We start from the raw sequence: 14,119 nt of genomic DNA on the forward strand, positions 1-14,119 counted from the left end.
TTTTTCCATCAGTTTCCTTGTCAGGAAACAACTTCCTGTTCAGCGGAAATGCGTTTCAGTTGTGTGTGTGAGAGCGTTTCAGTAGTGTGTGTGAGAGCGTTTCAGTTGTGTGTGTGAGAGCATTTCAGTTGTGTGTGTGAGAGCTAAAATTTCAGTAGTGTGTGTGAGAGCATTTCAGTAGTGTGTGTGAGAGTGTTTCAGTAGTGTGTGTGAGAACTAAAATTTCAGTAGTGTGTGTGAGAGCGTTTCAGTAGTATGTGTGAGAGCATTTCAGTTGTGTGTGTGAGAGCGTTTCAGTAGTGTGTGTGAGAGCGTTTCAGTAGTGTGTGTGAGAGCTAAAATTTCAGTTGTGTGTGTGAGAGCGTTTCAGTAGTGTGTGTGAGAGCGTTTCAGTAGTGTGTGTGAGAACTAAAATTTCAGTAGTGTGTGTGAGAGCGTTTCAGTAGTATGTGTGAGAGCATTTCAGTTGTGTGTGTGTGAGAGCGTTTCAGTAGTGTGTGTGAGAGCTAAAATTTCAGTAGTGTGTGTGAGAGCGTTTCAGTAGTGTGTGTGAGAGCGTTTCAGTAGTGTGTGTGAGAACTAAAATTTCAGTAGTGTGTGTGAGAGCGTTTCAGTAGTGTGTGTGAGAGCATTTCAGTAGTGTGTGTGAGAGCGTTTCAGTAGTGTGTGTGAGAGTGTTTCAGTAGTGTGTGTGAGAGCATTTCAGTAGTGTGTGTGAGAGCTAAAATTTCAGTAGTGTGTGTGAGAGCGTTTCAGTAGTGTGTGTGAGAGCTAAAATTTCAGTAGTGTGTGTGAGAGCGTTTCAGTAGTGTGTGTGAGAGCATTTCAGTTGTGTGTGTGAGAGCGTTTCAGTAGTGTGTGTGAGAGCTAAAATTTCAGTAGTGTGTGTGAGAGCGTTTCAGTAGTGTGTGTGAGAGCGTTTCAGTAGTGTGTGTGAGAACTAAAATTTCAGTAGTGTGTGTGAAAGCGTTTCAGTAGTGTGTGTGAGAGCATTTCAGTAGTGTGTGTGAGAGCGTTTCAGTAGTGTGTGTGAGAGCGTTTCAGTAGTGTGTGTGAGAGCGTTTCAGTAGTGTGTGTGAGAGCATTTCAGTAGTGTGTGTGAGAGCATTTCAGTAGTGTGTGTGAGAGCGTTTCAGTAGTGTGTGTGAGAGCGTTTCAGTAGTGTGTGTGAGAGCTAAAATTTCAGTAGTGTGTGTGAGAGCGTTTCAGTAGTGTGTGTGAGAGCTAAAATTTCAGTAGTGTGTGTGAGAGCGTTTCAGTAGTGTGTGTGAGAGCGTTTCAGTAATAATGTCCCTTACGGCACCTCATACTATAGACCCAGCGGCATTAAACACGTACGAGGAGCTCCGGGACGACATTATCTATAATGTGGAGATTCTCCTTGGGCTGTGGTTAAAGGACCGTCTGGAAGAGCTTCGCCGCAACGTCGAAAGCCGGCTACAATGGCTCTTTTCTGGCCTTCCGTGGCTGCTTGGTTTGCTTCCCGCGACCGTGCAGGCCTTTCTGTGGAACACACCACACCTTCTCCAAGCCACTACTGCCTCGCTGCCCGACCCGCCAGATGTGGTTTTCCCCGGTGTTCTGGGAATCCATCCTACCTGGCAAAGCATCCTACCCGTTGTTTCTGCGCATGCGCACAACACAAAATTCAGTGGCAAATTGTCCTACCTTTGTGAATATTACCTAGAAAAATACTCTGACCGGTAAAATTAACTGCCAAACCAACCTACCTTTGTGAATGTCACCTACAAGCATACTTAAACTGCTAAAATTTTGTGGCAAATCATCCTACTTTTGTTAATCTCAGCTAGAAGCATACTTTAATAGCTACATTTCAGTGGCGAACCATCCTACCTTTCTGAATATGAGCTAGAAGCGTACTTTCACAGCTAAAATTCTGTGGCAAATCATCCTACCTTTGTTAATAACAGCTACACACATACTTTAACGGGTAAAATGAAGTGGCAAACCATCCTGGTAGTATGCATATGAGCTACAAGCATACTCTGATGGGCAAAATTAAGTGGCAAACCGTCATACCTACTTAAATTGGTGCTGGAATTACTCTGTGACAGCAGAAATGTGCATAAACTACTTACGGTAGGACGTTTTGCCAAAGTAGGATGGTTTGTCAGAACACCGGCCCGTCGGAGCCGTCTGCCAGAAGGAAACGACGATCGCGCCACCCCAGCCACCCCGTTCGGACTTCTAAATCGCCAGCTGTGGTGAGTGAGGTGAGTGAGTGAGTGACTCTATTGTGTCTGTCCATTCAGGGGCTGTGTTTTGTGCGGCGGATAGAAATACGAACAGCAATTCACCAGCTCAGCAGCCTCAAGCTCAGCTAGCCACCCAGCAGCCATTTTCCGCTCAGTCACCAGTGTCAGCAGCTCACTCGCTCTCCACTCAGTCACCAGTGTCAGCAGCTCACTCGCTCTCCACTCAGTCACCAGTGTCAGCAGCTCACTCGCTCTCCACTCAGTCACCAGTGTCAGCCGCTCACTCACTCTCCACTCAGTCACCAGTGTCAGCCGCTCACTCACTCTCCACTCAATCTCCAGCGTCACCTTCAGTTCAGCCTCCAGCGTTACCTGTAGCTCATGCACCTGTGCCTCCAGCGTCACCTGTAGCTCATGCACCTGTGCCTCCAGCGTCACCTGTAGCTCAGTCTCCAGGGCCACCTTCAGCTAAGGCCCCTTTGTCACCGCTAGCCTCGTCAGACATTTGGTCATCAGTTTCACTCATTCACTCCATGCAGGGAGAAAATCTTGTTTCTACTCAGTGCGTTTCTCATGGTTTAGCCGCTGTTGGCAGAGTTTTCCACTCCAGGGCTTCCCCAGAGGCTGGGTCTCAGTCCCCAGCTGATTCTGGACCCCTGAAGTTTAAGCAGCCTCCTGAGAACTGCACCATGTCAGTGTTGCCTGGGCAGTGCTCAGTGCAGCGCCAGTTGCCTTTATGCCAGCCAAAGGACTTCATGCCTGTTGGCTTTGTTATGGCTTCTGCTGGAGGGTCCGAGGGGCCCGTCTGGCCTTCGTCTCCTGTCTCAGCTGGAGGGTCCAAAGAGCCCGTCCGGCCTGTTGCACCACCATCTCCGGCTTCCACGCCTCCGCCTGCAGCGTCTTCACCCTCATCTGGTCCAGCCTCCACGTCTTCACCCTTGTCTGGTCCAGCCTCCGCCTCATCATCCTCGCCTGCAGCAGCCTTTGCTTCTGCCTCTGTGTCGCCTGGTAAGCTTCGGCTTCTGCTTCGGCTTCGCCTGGTCCGGCTTCTGCTTCGCCTTTGCATGGTCCAGCTTCAGCTTCAGCGTCGCCTGGTCCTGCCTCGTCTGGGTCTGCGGTTAACCGGCCACTTTCCAGGCTGTTGGTCGGGCGCCATCGCCGCCGTGGGCGGTCCCCAGACCCCCTTCGCCGCCGTTGCCTTCCACACGGCCGGCCCCCGGACCACTGCTGTCGCCGCCGCCGTTGCCTTCCGCACGGCCGCCCCGCCAGACCAGTGCTGTCGCTGTTGCCTTCCGCACGGCCGGCCCCCTGAACTCTTTCTACGTCGTCGCCGCCGTTACTTTCCGCACGGCCGGCCTCCAGACCAGCTCTGTCACCTGGGTCACCCACCTGGTCAGCCCCCCGACCGTTTGACTTATGAACCTTTGTGACCTCCGGGTCGGCCCCCTGAACTGTTTCTCTGTCGCCGCTGTTGCCATCCACACGGTCGGCCCCCTGACTTACTAGTCAACTGTTCTTTGTGTGCCAGTGTTTGTCGTGCGCGTTTTGTTCTTGGACTCCTGGTGCTCCTGTTTTGTTTTGCCTCGAGCCCTCCTTCCTGGACCCCCGCCGCCTGCCCTGGTTGGGTTGTTTTCTGTTTTTGTGGTGGTTTTGTTTTTCTTGTTGGGCTGTCTGGAAGCCAGTCTTGGGGGGGGGGGGGGGGGGGGGTGTCCTGTCATGATACGGAGTCTGTGACACCGTGTTTATGTTGTAGTTTATTATTATTCTGTGGTTTTGGTTACCTGGGGTGTTTGTACTCTTCTGTTTCATGGTTCATGTTCCTATGTTCTGTGTCCCCCAGTCTGTGTGAAGGTAGTGGGTTATGTCATTACGTGAATGTGTTTCCTGTTTTACTATGAAGATCCGTGTCTGATCTCAGTATGTTCAGTTTACTTTCCCCCTGTCTCGTCAGGTCAGATTACTTCCAGCTGTGCCCTCCTTTTGTGTCTCATTCCCTCGTTATCCTTCTGTGTATTTAAACCTCGTGCCTCTGTTAAGTGCTGGTTCGTCTGTGTTGTTCCCCTCGGTCTCCCTGCGTCTCTCCGTGTATGTCCTCGTACCTCCCTTCTTCTTGGTTTCTGGTTAGTTCTGTTATTTTTTTCCAGTTTAGGTTTTCTTAGTTCATGCTCACCCTCGCCATTTCTGTTTGTATCCACTTTTGTTCAATAAATACTCACCTGCAACAGAGCTGCAGCATTTTGGGTCCTTTCTACAAACTCCACATGTCTGCCACACTGGACGTGACAAATACATTATGTTACAGATTTTAATATTAACCCTTTAAGACCTACCATAGAACCAAGTCCGCCAGAGCTTATATTATATTTTTACATGTTGTAGTGCCATTTCTGGGAGTATTTCAAGTTAATATACATCAATACAACCATTATAGCCCAAATTTTAATAATATGTATGCATTAAGTGCATAGTAATTATATAAATTGCAAAAAAGTGCAATAAACTACAAAAAGTTTGAAAATCATTTTTGTTTTTTAACATATATTTCTAGTTAGAGAAATTTAAGAGGCTTATTCCTCAAAACTGTAAATACAAAAAAGTTGCACAAAATAGTTTCCCACCACAGGAAGTTTAGTGTCGTCATAGTTTCATTTTTGAAATACACCAATTTTTATATATTGCAGGAAAAACAAAAATAAATATTATAATGCAAATTTGCAAAAAAAACAAACAAACAGCATATGCATCAAAATAAACTATTTCCAGCAGTGCAATATGAGTCCTAAGCATCGCAGAAATGACACAGAAAGTCAAACATAACTTTTAAAAACAAGTATAGGCTCATAAGGCCCTAATGGTAAACATCACTTCCGGTTTCGGGCAGGTCACTAGGAAGTGTTACAAACAGCTGATTGGATTGGCAAAGCGTGTTTCTGGAATATTATGTTTCTGTTGCTGCAAGTGCTTTTTATGCAGTTTTTGCAAAGCTATATGTGGAAGGAAACTGTGACCTAGGACAAGCTGATGGCATAAGATGTAAGTACAACTCCTCCGGTTTCATATGCAAAAAAAATTATTGCGCTAGCTTACGTGGTTGCAGTGCTACCGGGATTTTAAAAAAGTTACGCAAACCTGGCTTTAAAGGGTTATTAATTAGTCTTTGTCAATTGTTGTTTTGCCCTGTTCTCATTGTATGACGAATTATGATGGCCGTTTGATAGCTGTTTGCATACTACGCATGCTCTCTCTCTCTCTTCATATGTGTGTGTGTGTGTGTGTTTCTCTGGTGAAATTCAGTCTGGTTCCGACAAGAGTTTTATGTTAATGTACAATCCTTAATATGTTTTGTGTATGTGTGTGTGCTTCTGCCAGCCCTTACAGGCTGGCTAGGTGACGCCCATGTGAGGAGGGGCCAGTGCCTCCCTATATAATAGGCTGACATAGCATCAGATGTCATTCAAAACAAGCCCACCTCTTCCTCGCTTCCATAGCAAGGAGGGCGGTCTGGTGAGACACTCACTCATGCTACTCAGAGAACCAGGGTTATATACATAACCTTAAGTTCTCTTTCATAGCATTCGTTTCGTGTCTCACTATGGGAGAAATAATGACTCCCGGATTGCCAGACATGCCTGTTAAGAAGACAACTGTCCCCAACAGCACTTCACAGGGGAGAGGCCCCCACCTGGGAAGAACCTGCACTGAGGACTGAATGTGCTAGGTTAGGCGCTGTCACATCTAACCTGTAAAACCTAGCAAATGTATGAGGTGAGGTCCAGCATGCAGCTGCACACACCTCCTGAATAGAAACTCCCCTAAAGAGAGCCCATGAGGTTGCCAGACCTCTAGTGGAATGCGCACGTAAGCCAGCAGGGGGCTGAAGGCCCCTGCTAGTATAGGCCAGGGCAATTGCTCCTACTATCCAATGGGAGAGGCGCTGTTTAGACACAGGCTTTCCCATATGTGGTTTAGCCCAGGACACAAACAGCTGGTCACTTTATCTGACACTCTGGGTTCGGTCCATGTAAATGCGCAGAGCACGGACTGGACACAAGGTATGCAGTCGCTGTTGCTCCTCTGAGGAGAAAGGCGGTGGGCAAAAGGCCGGCAGTTCTATAGGGGAACATGTGTCGACAACCTTCGGACAAAGGCAGGGTTGAGCCGCATACTGACCCTCGTATTATCCGAGGAGAACTGAATGCATGACTGATGCACTGAGAGAGCGTGGATCTCTCCCACACATTTAGCAGAAGCTAAAGCAATTAATAGAGCCGTCTTCAAGGACAGAAATTTTAACTCAACCTGTTCCAGGGGTTCAAATGGGCAACAGGAGAGCACAGCCAATACTGTGGGAAGGTCCCACGATGGAGCCAACGGCCTAGACGTAGGCAATTTACGCCGTGCACCCTTCATGAAACGGCATATTAAGGGATGCTGGCCAACAGTCTTTCCCTCAAAACCAATATGGCAGGCTGAAATTGCTGCCAAATACACCTTGATGGTGGAGAAGGCTTTACCCTTATCAATCAGGGCTTGAAGAAATGACAGAATCACAGCCACAGAGCACTGAAAAGGGATGGCCTGTGATTCTAAGCACCAGCTTTCAAACACATGCCACTTGTGCTCATATAGCGTCCTAGTAGACGATGCTCTAGAACATAGGTGTCAAACTCTGGCCCGCGGGCCAAATTTGGCCCGCAGCCTAATTACATTTGGCCCGCGAGGCCATACCAAACTACTATTAGAGCTGGCCCGCCGGTCTTATACAGCGCATGTACTGCTAATACTACAAATCCTAGAATGCTCTGTTGGCATTTTGGCGCGTCAGTCAGGACAGGACCCATTAACGCCCTCTCCTCTGTTGACCGTAGTCATAGCAACCGTGCGAATACTGCCGCGCTACCTCTCCCAAAATGGCGAAAAGAAAGAACGAAAACAGGAGCTTTCTGGACAGGTGGGAGACAGAATATCTGTTTACCTATGTAAAAGATAGACCTGTTTGTCTTGTATGTGGAGCTCATGTGGCTATATCCAAGGAGTACAACATTATGACGACACTATGAAACGAAACACCAAGAGAAGTACAAGGACCTGGACATGACTCAAAGGCGCCGGAAAGCAGAAGAGATGAAAAGAAGTTTTGTTTCACAACAGACTATGTTTAAAAAAGCCATATTACAAAGTGAGGCTGCTGTAAAGGCTAGTTTTGTTGTGGCAGCAGAGATCGCAAAATCAGCCCGGCCCTTCAGTGAGGGAGAGTTTGTGAAAAGTTGTATGATGAAAGTTTGCGACGTTGTGTGCCCAGAGAAGAAGCAAGCATTTTCAAATGTTAGCCTGAGCAGAAACACAGTAGCTGATCGCACACGTGAACTTGCCAACAATCTAAATAACCAGCTGATGGAGAAGGGAAACAGTTTCGTTGCATTCTCCCTCGCTGTGGATGAGAGCAGCGACGCCTCTGATACTGCCCAGCTTTCAGTCTTCATCCGTGGTGTGGACTCAACTCTCTGTGTTACAGAAGAACTTTTAGGATTAAAATCAATGCATGGCACAACCACAGGGAAGGAAATATTTGAAGAGGTTTCCAAATGTCTAACTGAAATGAAGTTGCCATGGGAAAAACTTGTGGGGTTAACGACAGATGGTGCACCAGCGATGTGCGGTCAAAGGAGCGGACTGGTGGGCAGGGTACGGGAGAAGATGCGAGCGGAGAACTGTGCAGGTGAGCTGACTGTTTATCACTGCATCATACATCAAGAATCACTTTGTGGCAAAGCCCTAAAGATGGAACATGTTATGACCGCAGTAACACGAGTGGTTAACTTTATAAGAGCCAAAGGTCTGAATCACCGCCAATTCAAATCTTTTCTTGAGGAGTGTGGTTTGGAATACGGAGACGTGCCTATCACACGGAGGTGAGGTGGTTAAGCCGAGGAAAAGTACTGAACAGATGTTTCGAGCTACGCGAGGAAATATTTCAGTTTCTGGAAAGCAAAGGGCAAGACACAGCTGAGCTCAGGGAGCAAGAGTTTCTGTGTGAGCTGGCCTTTATGTGTGATGTCACGAGCCATCTCGATGCGCTGAACCTGCAGCTTCAGGGACGGGGGCGTATCATCACAGATATGTACGCTGCAGTGAGGGCTTTTAAAACGAAATTGTGCCTGTGGCAGAATCAGATGCTACAAGGAAACCTGGGCCATTTTCCCTGCTGCCAAACGATGAACATGCAAATCTCTACTGCTGTGTTCCCATGTGCACAGTTTGCTGAAAAACTCTGTGTACTCAGTACTGAGTTTACCCGGCGGTTTGCCGACTTTGATGCCCAGAAATGTCGATTTGAACTGCTCAGTAATCCTTTTGCAGTTGACGTGGCAAAAGCACCAACAAACCTCCAAATGGAGCTGATTGAACTCCAGTGTAGTGACACGCTGAAATCAAAGTATGATGCTGTGGGCGCTTCACAATTTCCACATTTCATCCCTGACACAATGCCTGGGCTCCGCACCCACGCTGCTCAGATGCTCTCCATGTTCGGCAGCACTTACCTATGTGAGCAACTATTCTCCTCAATGAAGATGGTTAAAACATCTCACAGGAGACGTCTGACCGATGAACACCTTCACTCGATCCTGAGGATTTCCTCAGCTCAGAGCCTGAGCCCAGATATTGAGGAACTAGCATCCAAGAAGAGATGCCAGGTATCTGGCTTGGACGCATCAGAGTAGATCAGTGTGTAGCAAACTGAGCTATAATTAACATTTTCTTTGTGCAATTTGTCTTGCTACTCCCAGACATGGGCTTGAATGGTTTCACGTTTAATGATATTTTTATTAGTTAAGTGGTTTATTATTGTTATTTTATTTTTACATTTATTATTAGCCTGGGGAAAAAGTTTACTGCTAAAATTTAATTCAGAAGGCTGCAAATACAATTTTTATTTAAGAAATGCATTCCAGTGATATGTTATTTAATTGGAATTTCAATTTTGCATGTGTGCAATATTAAGTTATATATTTTTATATAAGTTATATATTGTTCAGTATTAAGTGTTGCTTATTCCATATTCAGTTTTTCAGCAAAACTTATTTGAGTCTGTAAGAAAAGGTTCCTTGTTATATCTGGAGGAAGATTTTTTTCAATAAATATTAATGTTAGCCCGCGACCTTGTTCCAGTTTTGAATTTTGGCCCACGGTATATTTGAGTTTGACACCCCTGCTCTAGAACACTGAATAGTGTCGATAACACTATGAGGGAGCCCCACCGTGTTCAGGTTAAACCACTCACGGGCCAAGCCCATAGAGCTAGCCTCTCTGGGTGGGGGTGGAATATTTCCCCCTGTGCCTGAGACAGGAGGTTTCTGCATAGTGGTAACGGCCAAGGTGGGCCGCACAGCTGCTGAAAAATCTCCGCCAGCCAGTGCTTCCCTGGCCAGTGCGGGGCTATCAGAATCATATAGTGACTTCTCTCCCTCACTCTGGCCAGAGTTGGAGAAATGAGGGCCACTGGGGGAAAAGCATAGAGGAGGGTTCTCGGCCACTCGTGAGCTAGAGCATCCACCCCGAGTGGAGCTCTCTGATCGTGCAGCAAGTAAAACAGGGGACACTGAGCATTCTCCCTGGATGCATAAACGTCCACGGTTGCCTGACCGAATTGCAGCCAGATCTGCTTCACCACCTCTGGGTGAAGCTTCCAGTCCCCATACAGCGGGTTGCCCCTGGAGAGAAGATCTGCTCCAAAGTTCAAGATCCCCGGCACGTGAGTTGCTCTCAGTGACAGCAGGTGGACACTGCTCCAGACTATCAGTCTGCGTGCCTGTGTGTGTAACTTGTGGGACCCCAGACCCCCCTGTCTGTTGATGTAGGCCACAACGGTGGAATTGTCCGACCTCACTAAAACATGGTGACCTCTCAGCCAAGGGAGAAAGTGTTTTAGCGACAGGTGAACCGCCAGCAGTTCCGGGGACAGAAAAGCCCTCACCCTCACCCGAAGGGAGTCTAGGCTGAGCCCTATGAAAGTAATGCATTGAGTTGGCGTCAATGTGCTCTTTTCCACGTTTATCTGGAAACCCAAACTCTCCAGATGGTGTATGAGAGCATTTGTGTGACAAGTCGCTCCCTGGCGGGTTGGGGCTGCCACCAGCCAATCGTAGATGTATGTGGCCACCCGAATGCCCTTTTTCCTAAGTTGGGCCACTTCTGCCTCGGTGCATTTCACAAACACCCTTGGGCTCAGTGAGAGACCAAAAGGCAGGACTACAAACTCGTATGCTATCCCCTGGAAAGCAAATCTCAGATACTTTCGGTGTGGGGGATATATGGGGATGTGGAAATAAGCATCCCTCAGGTTGATTGATGTGAACCAGTTGCCCGCTCGTACAAACCGTAGCAGCGAGGCGTGTGTCAACATCCTGAACTTGAATGTCCTCAAATGCCGGTTCAGGGCACGGAGATCCATAATGGCTCTCATCCCCCTCCCCCCTTTCTTTGGCACAAGGAAATACCTTGAATAAAATCCGCTGTGCATTTCCTCGGGAGGGACAACTCTTATAGCTCCTTTGTCTCTCAAGGTGGAAATTTCCTCCAGGAAAAAACTGGCTGACTCGCCCAGAGCACGAGAGTAAACTATTTCTTTGAAATGTGGTGGAGCAACACTGAATTGCAGCCTGTAGCCCTTTTCCAATGTCCTCAGCACCCATGCTGACTGAGTGCAGGTGGCCCAGCTCTTCATGTGGAGAGACAGAGCGCTCACTGGCCACTCCACCGAATATGGCGTTTTGGTGCCCCCTTGTGGTCGCAGTGCGAAACATACGCCATTTCGATGTCCCTGTCACAGGCGAGCAAGGTGACGGGCTCATCTGCATCATCACAGCCGTGGAAACGCGAGTCTCCACGGGCTGCGTTATGGCAGACGGTGCTCTGTTTTTCAGCATGTTTGAGTTTTTCGTGCGTTTTGCAACGCTCGACAGCGCCCTCGACAAACTGCCTCGATGCGCGTGTCGGGGCTTTTTTAATACAGAATGCATGAGAGAAGTGCCTGTGAAACAACACTGCGAACTTTGGCTCTCTTTCCCTCTGGCGGGTTTGGTGACAGGAACGCCGGCCCGAGTTAAGCACTCTGTGTGTTGAACTCGCTCTGGAACGGAGCTGGGAGGCGGCAGGGCGGCCCATGAAGGGGGGAAACTGGGTTCGCTCCCGCCTAGAAGAGAGGCTGTCAGGCTGGCCGCTTCTTCCTCCTCACGATCGCGGCAGCGGGGGGAGGAGGAGGGGCCGCTTGAGGTCTGGCCTGGGGAGACTGCTTCCGAGTCCATGGATTCTTAGGGGCCCCGGCAGCCTGGGGGGCTGCCTGCGTCTTAGGCACTTTGGGAATCCTGAAAGCGGGGACCGGGCGAGACGCTGCCTGCGCGAATGACTGGCGCGGTGCTGCTGGGGTGGCGTACTGGGCCCTCCTCGGTAGGCAGAGTTTCAGAGCCTCATCATCTCTCTTTTTCTCCTCACATCTCTTCTGCATGTAACAGCCGCACCGAAGAGACCGTGAGGGACGACAGGGGTGTCGAGGAGTTCCTCTTTTTCCTTGGTCGTCAGGTTGGTGAGCCCGAGCCAGCGTGCTCGCTCCTGAAGAACCATGAGGCCCATGGCTCTTCCAGTAGCCTGTATGGCTACCTTGTGGAGGCGGAGGACGTGGTCAGTTATAACGCAGATTTCTTCCGCGGTGCTGCTGGGGGCAGCACCCAGATACCACACTGTGGTATCTGGGTTAGCTGTCATGCTCTCTTCTAGCTCAGCTTGGTAAGCCATTAGCATAGAAAAGGCGTTGTGGGCTCTTACTGACAGAGCCGCTGCCTTGTAGCACTTGTCTGTAAGGCTAGACTGGAAGCGGTCTGTTTTGGAGGGGAGAGATGGTAAATGGTAAATGGACTGGTTCTTATATAGCGCTTTTCTACTCTTCTGAGCACTCAAAGCGCTTTACACAACTTGTGCATTCACCCATTCACACCCATTCGCACAAGCACATTTCTCTAGGTGCTTTCTAGATAACATTCACACACATTCATACTCCGATGGATGCATCGGAGAGCAATTTGGGGTTAGTATCTTGCCCAAGGATATTTGGCATGCAGACTAGGGGAAGCCAGGAATCGAACCACCAACCTTCCGATCAGTAGATGACCTGCTCTACCACCTGAGCTACAGCCACCCCAATGCCCCGATGGAGCCGATGTGGACAGAGACGTCTTCAGGTGAAGATGGCTCGCCACCAACGGCTCCACTTGTGGCATCTGGCGGAGGCCGATAGACTCCATCCCCTCACAATCCAGCAGAGAGCTCCCCACGATGGGGTGTTTCTCGCTGTAAGGTTTTGCTTTCCACGTCACCGCTATCTCATCGAGTAGCTCAGGGAAAACAGGCAACACATGCTTCCCCGTCTTTTTCGCCTTCGGCAATTTCTTACCGTCAAAACGAGACTTTACAACCTCTGTTTGTATGGTGGGCCACGGGATGTTGAGCCTAGCGGCTGCGCGCTTGCACATGTCCTGCATGTCGAGATCCAGGGGAGACAGCGGTGTCGGTCTTTCAACCTCGCCGGTAGTTGAGGGCTTTGCAGCCCAGCTGATGCTAGCCAAGGAGGTGAAATCTTCCTCCTCGCCGTCGTCAGACAGCAGGAGCTCCGAGTCAGCAGACTCATCTCCGTCCTTGTTAGCCTCTCCTCCCCAGGTGACTCCAGCATCGGGGAAAAACACACGATCTCCGTGTGCCTCCAGCGACGGGAAAGCGGTCGCGATGGGCTGAGGGTCTGCCTCTGCCCAGCTCGGCCCTGGCGTTGCGGCCAAATCATCGGGCATCTCAGCCATGGTTAGCTAGAGGGTTGTGCACGTTAGCGAGACTGACACTGAGTGCGGAGAATATTGCTATTCCTCGCTAACGTGGGGTGAAAAGTGTTGCTACTTTTCTACAGGTATTGCTACCTAATGTGTAAAAACCGCTAGCGTCAAAGGGTATTGCTACCTGATGGTGAAGCTAGGGGTACCTTTATTAACAAAGTATTGCTACTTCCCTGGGTGAAAGTATTGCTACTTGGCACCCGCACTAGCTACAGAACAGTATTGCTACTGCTTGTATGCTAGTGGACAACTGAAAAGCTGGGAACAAAGCGCCCGGCGACCGAGTTGTTCACTCGAATCTGTGGACAGTTTAGCTTTAGCACCCAATAGCACAGTTGTCTACAGGCTTCTGCGAGAAGCGAGAAGAGGTTTTTGAACGACATCTGACGCTATGTCAACCTATTATATAGGGAGGCACTGGCCCCTCCTGACATGGGCGTCACCTAGCCAGCCTGTAAGGGCTGGCGTAATGGTATTTGAGCTTCTGATGAGGTCACGCAGGAGGCGTTCCCATAGTGAGACACAAAACGAATGCTATGAAAGAGAACTGAAGTTATGTGCACGCGCCCGCTATCGGCGGCTGGCACTGTGACCCTCTGACCCCGCCCACAGACTCGCGCGGAGACTCTCGCAGTAGTGATGGGATTTCCGGCTCTTTTTAGAGATCCGGCTCTTTCGGCTCGACTCACTAAAAAGACCCGGCTCTTTCGGCTCCGAACCGGCTCTTCAGGTTGTTTTTTTGCTTTAATTATTTAATCATTAACAATAATATAAAATTATGCAGAAAAGGAATTACTAATGTAAAAAAAGTGGTTTTATTTATATATGTTTATATATGGCCCCTAGAGACAAAGCACGTACAAACTCTAAAGCATATACAAACTCCAAAACACATTTCTAGCGTTTACTGAACTTCCAAAACAGAGCTACCCAGATCACTTAAATTACACAATTGAAAGCCTGTGTGTATGGTTTGTGTATTTATAGACAAGCACTCATATTTATTTTATAATTTAAAAAAAAAGT

At 48.7% G+C, this 14,119-nt stretch overlaps 1 long non-coding RNA gene across 1 annotated transcript in view; it reads right to left on the reverse strand.

Moving 5' to 3' along the window:
• LOC146502259 (uncharacterized) overlaps positions 1–14,119 on the reverse strand; it is a 172,723-nt gene that overhangs the window by 145,025 nt on the left and 13,579 nt on the right. The window lies entirely within an intron of this gene.

The sequence above is a fragment of the Neolamprologus multifasciatus genome, chromosome 15, assembly GCF_963576455.1.
Source record: "Neolamprologus multifasciatus chromosome 15, fNeoMul1.2, whole genome shotgun sequence".
NCBI lineage: Eukaryota > Metazoa > Chordata > Actinopteri > Cichliformes > Cichlidae > Neolamprologus > Neolamprologus multifasciatus.